This window comes from Urocitellus parryii, chromosome 4 (genome assembly GCF_045843805.1).
Source record: "Urocitellus parryii isolate mUroPar1 chromosome 4, mUroPar1.hap1, whole genome shotgun sequence".
Lineage (NCBI taxonomy): Eukaryota > Metazoa > Chordata > Mammalia > Rodentia > Sciuridae > Urocitellus > Urocitellus parryii.
Genome location: NC_135534.1, coordinates 2,555,020 through 2,568,407, shown reverse-complemented (window position 1 = coordinate 2,568,407; position 13,388 = coordinate 2,555,020).

Sequence of the window (13,388 nt, the reverse complement as noted above, 5' to 3'; positions counted from 1 at the left end):
GGCTGGGAAGATCCTCATCCTTTCACCCTGGACGACCACACAGCCTGCCAAGGGACGTGTGTGGGTGCCACAGTGAGAGCTGGGGCGTCCTCAGCCAGGCCGCTCGCCACCTCTGGGGGCTGGGGGTGCTCATCTGTGTCAGGCGCCCAGGCAGAGCCAGCGCTCCCAGGCCCTCCTGGGGTCTTCCACTGAGGAAAAGGCTGGGCTGGAGGTCAGACAGCAGAAAGGACAGGCAGAAAGGAGACCAACAGGAAGGGAAGAGGCCAGCTGGATCTGAGAGCTCCCCTATCACCCTGCCGTTCCTCCCAAGCCTGTCTTCCTTCAGACACAAATTCTTTTTCTTTCTTTTAATAATTTACTTATCAGGTGCTAAGGATGGAACCCAGCGCCTCACACATTACTAGGCAGGTGCTCTGCCACTGAGCTGCAGCCCCAGCCCCACAAACCCTTTCTCTTATTCTCCCGTCCCCCTCAGCACTGGGATTGAACACACGGGCACCGTCACACGGAGCCACACGCCCAGCCCTGTTTACTTAGTTTTCAGGCTGGGTGTGGATAAATTGCCAACTGGCCTCAAACCTGCCGTCCCCTGCCTCAGCCTCCCAAGGCACTGGCGTGACAGGCGTGGCCACCGTGTTCCATTCTGAGGAGGCCACACCACAGCTGCTGCTGCAGGCACCAAGGAACACTGCCACACTGTCCCAGCAAGCAGCCACCACGTGGCCCAGCGTGGACCTGGCAGAGCTGGAGGAGACAGGCGCAGGGACGATCGTACCAGGGTTTCGAGTTGGAGGTATCGAAGGCAGCCTGCTCCCTCCCCTGTGAGTCTGGTGGCTCATGTGGCCAGGGAGGAGAGCGTGAGCACACTCAGGGATGAACCTGGAAAGTCGGAATTGTGAGCATTGGATGGTGTGAGACCCATAGAGAGTGGGCTCCCCAGAGGTGCTTCACCTCTGAGCCACCTCCCCCGCCCCTTTTTATATTTTTCTCTTTAGAGGCAGGGTCTTGCTGAGTTGCTTAGGGCCCCACCAAATTGCTGAGACTGGCCACGAACTTTTGATGCCCCTGCCTCCGTCTCCCAGGCCGCTGGGATGACAGGTGTGCACCTTGGCACCCAGCTCTAGGGAGGCTCTTGAGACCCAGACTACCAACAGGGTTGGGCATCTGCTGGGCCCTGGGGGGGTTGATCTCATCTCTCCAGAGTAGACCCACCCCACAAAGCCCCTGAGGCCTGCTTAGCCCAGCCAGGGACCTCGCCTTGTGGAACTCCAAAGCTGCCCCCGATGGAGTGCACCCATCTGGTCTGAGTGGACGGAGCCCCAGTGGACAGTGCTCCCCCTCCATTCTCCCTGGTGCTGGTGCGAGGGGAAGCTGAGAGCCACCTCAGCCAGCTCCAGCCTCGGGCCACTCCAGCTGCTGTAAGAAAAATAAAAAGAGGCACAAAGACAAGATGCGGAGGCAGGAAAGATGGTAGAAAGGCAGAAGGGCCAGGTGCCAGGCTTTCTGTCAGTAGGCGTGCATCAGTAGAACTTATTGTCCACTGTGTCACTAGGCAAGTTAGCCACATTAGTCTGCCGTCTGCTCCTCAGTCACACACTACAGTTGCAATGTGCCAGGTTGGGAGGTTTGTGTCCCTCTGAAGAAAGTCCAGGGTTTAAAGTCACTGTTAGGTGGACAGGTTTAGGCCAGTGGAACACTGGGGTGGTCTAACCAGAGAGACCCTTCATTCCCAGGAGCTGTGTGCGGAGGTCAGGGTCGAGGCCGATAAGACTCCAGCCCAGAGCCTCCTCGTGCAGCGCACTGCCACTGAGCCAGGCAGAGCCCATGGATGAGTTGGCTTACTGGTTCCCGGGGGAGAGCGCAGGGCGTTCTGAGGGTGGGAGCACGGTGCCAGTGACCCCCCAGGTTTCTCTCCTGAGGAAGCTTCCCACGGCCAGAATCCCTGCAGCTGGCAGCCCAGGGGCAACACGGAAGGGGGCCGGGCCAAGGGCCCCTGTTCTCTGTACACAGTTCTGAGAAGCACAGAGGAAGCCAGGCACAGGCCAGGACCGTCCACCCTCCTGGGTGGTTTCCAATTCTTTCATTGTTCATTAACAGTCCTCTTTGTCTTTTGTCCATGCTGATTGGTTCATGGATATATATACACATATATACATTCGTTGATTTTTTTTCTCTTGTTTGGCATTTTTTCCAATTGTTATTTCCTTTGCCTGGTTTAGGGTTTTTTGTTAATTTTGTTTGTGGTTGTTTCTCGTTTTCTCCTTTCTTCTCCCTCTAATAACTAACTCTCCTGTGCTCTCTCTTATATTCTTTTATTTTTTTCTCCTTTTTTTTGTTTTTGTGATACCAGGGATTGAGCCCCGGTGCTTTACCACTGAGCCACATCTCAGCCATTTTTTATATTTCATTTGGAGCTGACTTGCGTCGGGCCTCACTGAGTGGCTGAGGCTAACCTCAAACTCGCCATCCTCCTGCCTCGGCCTCCTGAAGCCCTGGAATTGCAGTGGTCGCCCTGCCTTGGCTTTCCTTCTTCTTCGTGACCACCGCTGGCTGCGTCTCTTCTTCATTCTCGGTTCAGATTTTGAACAGGGTAGATTCTCTCCCACTCTCCCACCACTTCTTCTTTTTCTTAATGAAATGAACTCTTACCAACTTTGAGGACTATTTGGTCTGTGTCACACTTGCCCCGCGGTTCACGTCGTCGCAGTGGTTGGTGCTGTGGAGAGTGCAGTTGACACCTGCTGTTTCCGTTCCTGCCAGATGGAGTCGGCAGTGATTTCTGGGTCCGGCTGTGGGGCCGCTGCCCCGCCTGCCTGTGCTGTGGTGATGGAGGCTCTCTTGGTGGAGCAGGTCTTTGTTCTCATGATGTGCATTGTGTGCTTCTGTTGTGGTTCTGGTTCCCCTTCTCTGTGGAGTGCTGGGGTCTGCGGGGACACACAGGTGCCCAGGTGGAGACTCTGCTGCTGAGGGGAGCCCAGCCATGGAGCAGCACAGCCTGCTCCTCCCACACCTGACCACAGTCAGACTTCAACGAAAACCCCAAACTACGGACCAGGCTCCAAGTAGGCAGGACCGGGGTGCCCCCAGCTCCCATCAGGGTCATCCACTCCCACAACCAAACAGAGTTGACTCAAAGCTGTGGGGGTCACACCTGCAAGGGGTTGTAGAGGAGGAGAAGTTTATTGGAGGGATCACAGTTCAGAGGTCTCTGTCCACAGAGAGCTGTTTCCCTTCCTCCGACCTCGGGGTGAGGCAGAACATTCAGGCAGAGGAGTGTGGCAGAGGGAAGCAGCTCACCTGGGGACAGGAAGCAGAGAGAGTGGTCTCCACTGGCCAGATACAAATATACACCCCAGAGCCACATCCCAATTCCCACCGCCTCCAGCCATCCACGATCACTTCAGTGACCACTCAGTTAATCCCTATGGGAGGATTAACTCACTGATTGAGTTAAGGCTACAATCCAACCATTTCTCCTCCAAACCTTCTCACATGTGGAGGACACCTCACATCCAAACCACAACAGAGCACGAGTACAGAGTGTCGTCGGATTGGGATCCTGGGTTGTGTCCACTGTCATCAAGCAGGAAGTTGACCTCATCAAAAGGCCCTCTCTAGGCTCCTTTGTTCTGAACCTGCCCTGAGCCCCTCACTCGCCATCCTGCTCCTGGCTGCCTAAGCCCTTCTGTATCTCCCTCAACCCCTGTACCCCCTTTTGAATACACAGAGCTGTTAAGTGAAAAAGAGCACCACAGAGTACCCCACATTCCCTGATGTATACAACACGATTGTCAGATCCCCCTTTCTGGAGACCTACAGGGAAAGTGGAACCCTCAACTTCTGATACAATATGTTCTGTAGCAAAATGCACAATCAGGGCCCAGGTGGTGGCTTAGTGGAGAGCCCCTGCCCAGCATGTGTGAGGCCCTGGGGTCGATCCCCAGCACCATATAAAAATAAAAACAAATAAAATAAAGGTATTGTGTCCATCTACAACTAAAAAAATATTTTTAAAAATGCACTCATCATCATCAAAGAACTAGCAGGAAACCACACTGCAAAACCCATTTGGAAATGTATTTAAAAATTCACAAGAACCTGAAGTTCCAGAACACTTTGGTAAGTAACACTAAAAAGGGCCACACCTGAGAGTGGAAGGGAAATCCATCCCAAGATACTTAAAACCCAACAGAGGAATTCAAGAAATATGGAAAAAAAGGGTTACATGCCACCTCCTGAATACATTATTCACCAGCAACTAATCCCAGAGATATTGAAGTGGATGAAATACCAGGTCAAGAATTCAAAAGAATGATTATAAAAATAATCAATGGTTTCTAAAAGAACACAGGAAAATAACTGGATGAATTCAGGAAGCCAGCACAGGACACAAATTATAAATTCAATCAGGAGACAGAGATATTGAAAAAGAACCAATCAGAAATCTTGGAAATGAAAAACACATAAATCAAATAGAATGTTTGGTTGAAAGTCTTTCTAATAGAGTGGACCATGCTGAAGAGCTGGATGACAAAGTGGACAGCCTGAAACTTTGTGACAGTTGTAAAGAAAAGAAAATATGTAACCATGTCAAAAATATACACGAGCTCTGGGGCTACGTTAAGAGACCAACTGTGTGGGCTGGGGCTGGGGCTCAGAAGTAGCACACTTGCCTGGCGTGTGTGAGGCACTGGGTTTGATTCTCAGCACTGCATATAAATAAATAAAATAGAGGTCTATCAAAAAGAGACCAAATATTGGGCTGGGGATGTGGCTCAAGCAGTAGCGTGCTCGCCTGGCATGCATGTGGCCCGGGTTCGATCCTCAACACCACATACCAACAAAGATGTTGTGTCCGCCAAAAACTAAGAAATAAATATTTAAAAAATAAAAAAGAGACCAAATATAAATATAATTGTAGTTGAAGAGGATTGTAAGAGGCAAGCTAATAGAATGGATAATGTCTTCCAGGAAATAATGACACAACTTTCCTAATCTTGAGAATGAGATGGATGCCTGGAACCCCAAATAGACAAGATCAAAAAAACAAAAACAAAAACAAAAAAACTCCCTATGACACATGGTAAGAAAAATGCCTAACATGCAGCACAAGGATAGAATGTTAAAAGCCTCAAGGGAAAAATGTCAGGTCACGTTTAAAGGCACATCAATCAGGATTACTTCTGATTTCTCAGCACAAACTCTGAAATCCAGGAGTAGTTGGAATGATGTGTTCCAAGTCCCAAAAGAAAATAACTGTTAACCGAGATAGTTATATCCAGTCATGCTGGGCCTCAAATTTAAGAAGAAATAAAAACCTTCCAAGACAAGCAGAGACTAAAAGATCTTATGACAACTAAGCTGGCACTACAGAAGATATTTAAAGAAATACTACACAGAGAAGGAATCGAAAACAAAACCCAGAGCTCACAAATGGACCAATCTCATCTGAAGTAAATAATAAACAGAACTAAATGAAACATTAGAAATAAGTCAAAATGCCAGAAAATAATAAGCATCTTTCTACAATAACATTGAATGTAAATGGTCTCAACTGGCAAAATGGATTTAAAAACAAGACCTAGCTATACATTTTTTTTTTTGAGAATTTTAACATTTATTCATTTTTTCTTAGTTCTCGGCGGACACAACATCTTTGTTGGTATGTGGTGCTGAGGATCGAACCCGGGCCGCACGCATGCCAGGCGAGCGCGCTACCGCTTGAGCCACATCCCCAGCCCCAGCTATACATTTTTTGCAAGAGACTCACCTTACAGGCAAAAAAAAGAAAAAAAAAACACAGGCTGAAAATGAAAGAATAGAAACTGATAAGCTTGCAAATGGAGTCTCCAAACAAGCAGGAGTAGCTGATCTCAGTTCCAACAAAGTAGATTGGAAGCCAAAATTCATCAGAAGAGACAAAGAAGTTCATTTCATGCCAGTAAAGGGAAAAATCCAACAAGAGAAAATAACTGTAGTGAATATTTATACCACAAATATTGTTGCACCTAATTACATTAAACAGGCACTACTCAAAAGTCTCAAATAGGGGCTGGAGATGTGGCTCAGCGGTAGCGCGCTCGCCTGGAATGCGTGCGGCCCGGGTTCGATCCTCAGCACCACATACCAACAAAGATGTTGTGTCCGCTGAGAACTAAAAAATAAATATTAAAAATTCTCAAAAAAAAAGTCTCAAATAGCTTCCAGTTCAATAATATTGGCTGATTTTTACACTCCTCTCTCAGCAATAGATAGGTCATCCAGACATAACCCAGCAAATGTTTTTCAGATCTAAAAGTCATTATAAATCATATGAACTTAATGGAAACATAAAGGATATTTCATCTAACAAAGACCAAACTCACTTTCTTTCAGCTGCCCAGAGAACATTTTCCAAAAGAGACCATATTTTCAGTCACAAAGTAACTCTTAGCAAATTTAAAAAATCAGTATAATTTCATGCATCTTATTTGATCATAATGGAATGAAATTAGAAATCAACACCAAAGGGAGGAAAATCTACAAAATTATATAAACACAGGGATATTGAACTGTGGGAAGCCATCGCTGAATGATACGCATACTCCTTCCGGTGATGGGAGAGGCTCTGTTGGTCACTTTCATACTGACCAGGATATTGCCCCGACCCTTAAAGTAGCAGAATGTGTCTTCAGACATAGGTGTGCCTTCCTGCAGCCCCGTGGGCCTAATTACTCTCACCTGTCCTTGTAACCCTTCCCCTCCTGACCTTTTTTGGATGAAACTTTCTAAGAATGAAGGTCCCCCCCAATAAAAACTCACTTCTGAACCTGCCCTCTCTCTCTTTCCAGCCTCTCGTGACTCTCCTCGCTCTCCCATTTGGGTAGCTTGAGGCTGAGAGCAGAGAAGCTGTCCTGAAGCTTGATTTAAAAGTAAAGTGTGTGTCTGTGTTTTATTTGGTGTCCCAGGAAATTCACAGGAGTGACCTTAAGTTCAGCTGCCCACTCTGGTCGGGGGGCAGCATTGAACAGTATACTTAAGAATGATGAGTGATAGAAGAAATCAGGGGAGAAATTTTAAAACTCTTAGAATCAAACTAGAACAGTGATACAACATACTAGAACCTCTAGGACACTATACAGGAGGTTCTAAGAGGAAAGTTTATAGCTATGAGTGCCTACGTATGAAAATCAGAGAGATCCCAAATAAACAACCAAATGATGCATCTCAAGCCTCTTGAAAAAGAAGAACAAACCAACTCCAAAACCAGTAGAAGGAAGGAAATAATTAAAATTGGAGCAGAAATGAATGAAATAGAGAATAAGGAAAAAATACAAAAGATTGGTGAAATGAAGAATTGGTTCTTTCAAAAGATAAACAAGATATATAAGCCCTTAGCCAAACTACCTAAGAGAAAAACAGCAGACCCAAATCACTAAATTAGAGATGAAAAAGGAGAGATCACTATAGACATCATAGAAATCCAGAGGATCATCAGCAACTATTTTAAAAATTTATGGAAAACCTAAAAGAAATGAGTACATTTTTAGATACATATAATCTGCCAAAATCAAATCGAGAGGGCATAGAAAACCTAAACAAATAACTAATAATGAGAGAGATGCAGTAATTAAAAGCTTTCCAACAAAGAAAATCCCAACCTGTATTCTCAGCTGACTTCTATCAGACCTTTAACTAATGCCAATACTCCTCAAATTATTCCATGAAATAGAAATAGAACCCTTTCAAATTCGTTCTATGAAGCCAATATCATCCTCATACCAAAACCAGATAAAAACCTATCAAGGAAAGAAAACTACAGACCAACATCCCTGATGACCTTAGATGCAAAAATCCTTAATAAACCATCAGCTAATAGAGCTCAATAACAGGTCAAGAAGTTTGTATATCATGACCAAGTGGGCTTTACTCCATGGTTGCAAGGATGGTTTAACATGTGAAAATCAAGAAATGCAAGTCACCTTATAAATACAAAAAATCACATGATCATCTCAACAGATGCAGAAAATGTCATCAACAAAATTTAGAGCCTGTTCATGATAAAAACACTCAAGAAACTTGGAATAGAAAGAGTTTGCCTCAGCATCAAAAGGCTATAGATGAAAAATCCAAGGCTAACATGATAGTGAAAGGGGAACACGGAAAACATTTCCTTTACAATTCAGAATAAGGCACGAATGTCCACTCTCACCACTCCTCTTTAATATAGTGCTAGAAATTCTAGCCAGAGCAGTCAGGCAAGAGAAGGAAATAAAAGGGATAAAATAGGAATTAAGTCGTATAACCACTGGTTACAGATGATATGACGCTACACTTAGAAGATCCAAAAAGCTCTGCCAGAAGACTCCTAGAGCTAATAAACAAATTCAGCCAAGCAATAGCTTTCCTCTATACCAGTAATGAATCTGCTGAGAAAGAAGTCAAGAAAACAGTCCCATTTGTAATAGGCAAAAAAAAAAAAAAAAAAAAAACAAGGAATTAATATAAACAAGAGGAGGAAGACCACTACAATGAAAACCATAGAACACTGAAGGAAGAAGTGGGAAAAGATGGAAAGCTCTTCCATCTTTATGGATAAACAGAATATTGTTTAAATGGCCATATTACCAAAAGCAATATATAGTTTTAATGCCGTCTCCATCAAAATACTAGAGAGGTTCTTCACAGAACTAGGGGAAAAAAAACTACTAAAATTCACTTGGAAGAATAAAAGACTCAGAGAGCCAAAGCAAGTATAAGCCAAAAAAAGCAAAGCTGGAAGATCACAATGCCTGGCTTCAGATTCCACTGCAGAGCTATAGTAACGAGAACCGCATGGTGCCGGCCTGAAAACAGAGACACCAATTGTCGCGAGGGGGCAAAATTGCGAGGTATGCAGTTGAGGGGAGAAATAAAGAATGTCCACGTGCTTTTGCCCCTTTTAATGCTTTATTCACTCAAATTACTCAATACAGTTTCACTCTGTAGATTTTTAATCAAGAAAACGACGATCCTTAATGCTAGACACTGCAATGGATATGTCCATTGATTATGTCAATTCACAGCAAACAATTCTACATTAATTCACAGCAAACAATTCTAGATTAAATCTAAGCTCTGTAAAACTCACTTAATCATGACAGGCTCGTGGCTGCATTCCCTCTGTGTGCTAAGTTCAAAAGTCTTCAGCCTGAGGCTTTGTGTCCAGCAGATGCACACTCACTCAGACCACGGTGACCAGGTCTGGAACCAAGGCGGGCTTTTCCTGGCGTGGAGTGGACGACCTGTTGGGAAGAGGGTGGTAGGGAGAAGTTGTGGCCCTCACCAGGGTCCAGACGAGGCGGTAGAGATGAGAGTGGTGAGGATCACTCAGAGGCTCAGAAATGATGACAGTGACGGGATGTCAGGTCCTCATCAGGCCCTCCAGCCCGAGTGCATCCTGTTCCGGCTGGCTGAATCCCTGCTCATCTGCTCTGTTGTTTATACTACATTTGGGGGCTTTTGAACCTCCTTTCAATCCTTATCAGCTACCACCTGATTTCTCAGTGACATCGTTTACCCTGGGGTCAGAGACATCTGGTCTGGGGGTCTCCACCCTGATCTTCCCCACTTTCCCTCTTATCAGGGAGGACAGCCCGCCAGGGGCTTCACTCTGTTTATCAGGGTGAGGGGAAGTGACTTGCTGAGGCCACCCTGGAGGGCTCTGTGGCTGTGCCTGGTGAGACTGCAGGTTTCAAACTGGGGTTTTTAAATGGAGTTGCTTAGGCTCAGGCCTCAGGCTGTCCTAACAGTGAATGTACAGCTCCAAAGACACAGAGACACACTCACATAGAGAGAGGAATCTGATCCTGATTAAGGTGCCAAAACATGGGTTGGAAAAAAGAGTCCCGACCCCTAGATCACTGAGATTTATAGGTTTTGGGGGGATACTCTATGCATCACAACATCACACAGCAAATAGATTCATACCGCGGAAAAGTCAAACAGCAACTCTTAACATTGATTAGCACATTCACTGGCGGGAACAAGTTGGGCAGGGGTGATTGGTTAATTCAAATGGTGGATATGTTTGAACTGATTGGTTTAGGGCGCGAGGGGTTGCCAGAGTGTATATGCTAAATTGCAGGTGGCCTAATCATGTTATCAATCACTGAAACTAGTGCGGGGTCACCTGGCATTTCAGATATTTTCCCTGTCTCATGAAGATTGGTGGTTGCTAGGGGGTTGCTATGGGTCCTCACCTAGTGTAACTGGGTCAGGGACACCTGGCCCCACAGATTCTCCTGTTAAACAACTCAGCAGGGTGGGTGTGTGCTTAGGAGAATTCTGTGGGTTTTTCCAAGGACAAGGGTCATACCCCTTCCCTCTGGACAGGCCTTGAGGTAGAAGCTGGTTTCTCAAAAAGGGAGTCACATCAGTTTCTCAACACATCTTTGAGTCAAGCAAAGGCAGAGAGTATCTGCCAGGTCATCCTTCTGCAAGGGCAGGAACTCCTTAACTCTGCAGCCATGCTCAGTGGCATAGTTTAGAAATGACCCCTCTGACCCATGATTGATACTTGGCCTCTTTGTATGGTTTGGGCCATTAGGGACTCTTTAGGGGCAGGCCTAAAGGGAAGGTCACGCCTAAGTGGACAGGTGCTGATTTTCAAAATGGAATTGTTTTGGCCTAAGGACCTAAAACCTAGCAAGACCCTGTCTGCCACAGTCTGGCTGGGCACAAAATAACTGAGCTGCCACGAGGCACTTGTAGGTTCAAAACAGGAACTCCTTTATTATCCGAACTCCTGCAAACGCCATCCATCCAGGAACCACCAACCGGAAATCCCTCCTCCAGCACCTCCCCAACCAAGGAGAACTCTCCAAGAATCCAAAGTAGCCAGCATCTGAGGCTGTCTAATATACAATTGAATACACAGCTTAGCATAACCATCATTATCTCAATGGCTCACTGGCAACACCTCTCAACCACTCTGTTCTGGCAAAAATGCCATGCATCATTCCAACTCGGCTGTGGCTCTCAGCATCTCCCCACTTCTGTTTAATTAAACACCAAGCATGTGGTTTAGGGACTGTGCCTGTCTTAGGTTGTCCAATACTACATATGGTCCTTACCCATCATTGGATGAGCTGACCTCAAGGTGTCAGCCTCGTGTCTTAGGTTGGTACCATTGCAATTGGATCATACCTGTCACTGACTACCGGTCCAGCATACAGCCATACTTGTGGATAGGCCTTTGCACCAGTGGGGGGGTGAGGTTCTTTGCCTCACCTCTGTTGGCCCCCAAATTTTAGCTGAACGACCATCACAAGCAAAAGGGAGGAGGATACAGAAATGCCACAACACCAAGCCAATTGATGGCTCCTTTGGAAAAATTGTACCACCGATGACATCATCAGCAAAGATACTCCAGCACTACCACAATTCGCTGCACCAATAGATAGTTCACAATGCATATAAGTGATACATAGTCCAGGCAAGTTCTGCAAGCAGTTCAAAGCAGAGGAATCTATTAATATGTTCATTTCCTCCCAAAGTAAATCCACTCCTTGATTGAGCATCACTTGTTGAGTTACATTATTCATTGATGCATCAGTTTATACAGTTTGTTGTGATAGCTATCACAGAAGCTGTAGTTTGGTTTTATCTTTGTCTTCACCGGCACTGGGATGAAGATAGGAATTCTGGCAATGATGGCTAAAAAAAAAAAAAATATGTAACATTACAGCAGGCACTAAAAGAAAGCAATTTTCTAAACAATTTAGTATCCTGAAGAGTATTGGATATAATGAAAAGGAAAGGTGAAAGTAAACAAACAGATCTGTTAACCTCCTTTTTTGTTCACATATTAAAACAATCCTCAACAGCTGTTTACCCAATTTAAATTAAACCATTTAAATCACGTGATTAATAAAAATATTTGGATTCATTTATATATATATATATATATATATATATATTTATTTATTTATTTATTTATTTTAAGTTGTTGGCAGACATGACATCTTTGTTTGTATGTGGTGCTGAGGATCGAACCGGGCCTCACGCATGCCAGGCGAGCACACTACCGCTTGAGCCACATCCCCAGCCCTGGATCCATTTTTTCATGAGCACTCCTCATATATCATATATGGACATACACATATACAGACATACAACACAAAACACAAGTGTGCACACATAACATACAACACATAAGACAATAGTAAAGGCCTTGTAGCTTTACACAGGTGAAATCTCCATTGCAATGTTTAAAAACTCCACAGTCAAAAAATAGAACTGATCAGAAAAACATTAACCTAGGTCTGTAGGAGCTCAAAAAATAAAATAGAACTTCATGATGTGGGAAAAGGCAACAATAAAATAGATATTGGAAAAGGCATCCTGGTTACCACCTGGGTTTGACTCTTCTTTGGATATCTCATCCTTTTTCCTGTAACTTGCATAATGGGTCTGAAGGTATTCCCACAAGCAAGTCCCAAGGTTTTTTACATTTGAAATAGGCCTTAATGGTGTTCATAATTCATTAGCTTCCAGGTGTGGGAGGACCACTGTTGCAGATGTAAGGATTTGAGCCAAGTCATCTTCTTTTTGTTCTGTAGAAATCGCTTTAGTTAGTCTCTCTGGAATCCAAATCGGCTGCTGTTCTCCCTGTGGAAACACACAAACAGAACCCGACTCCAGACAATCACTGGGTCAGGACCTTTCCATTGTCCTGTTAGAATATCCTTCCAAAGTAACTTGGGCTTATGTACATTTTTTGGACACATATGCCTTTCCACAGCACTAAGCCCTGATGCATCCAAATTTAAAAAGTTTAGAGTAAAAAGGGTTATTTTAAGTTTATCTTTGGGGGATATATACCCCTTCCCAATTCCCTATTTTTGCTTTAATAAGTACATTTTACTAGTTTGATGAGCTCTTTCAACTATGCCTTGTCCCTGTGGATTGTATGGGATTCCTGTTATATGAGTAATGCCAAATGATGAGCAAAATTGTTTAAAAGAGGTAGAAGTATAGCCAGGACCATTATCTGTTTTTAACTGTTTTGGAATGCCCACAGTGGCAAAATTTTGTAAGCAATGAGCTATAATATCTCTAGTTTTTTCTCCGGCATGAAGGGAGCCCATCAAAAATCCGGAAGAAGTATCAACTGTAACATGCAAATATTTTAATTTTCCAAATTCTGGCAAGCGTGTGATGTCCATCTGCCAAATATGGTTAGGTATCAGTCCTCTAGGATTGACTCCAAGATTAACTTTTGGTAAAAAGGTCACACAATTTTGACATTGTTTTATTATTTGTCTAGCTTGTTCCTTAGTTATTTTAAAATGCTTTTGTAAAGTATTAGCATTGACATGGAACCTTTTATGAAAATTTGTAGCTTCTTCTAGTGTAGAGAAAATATG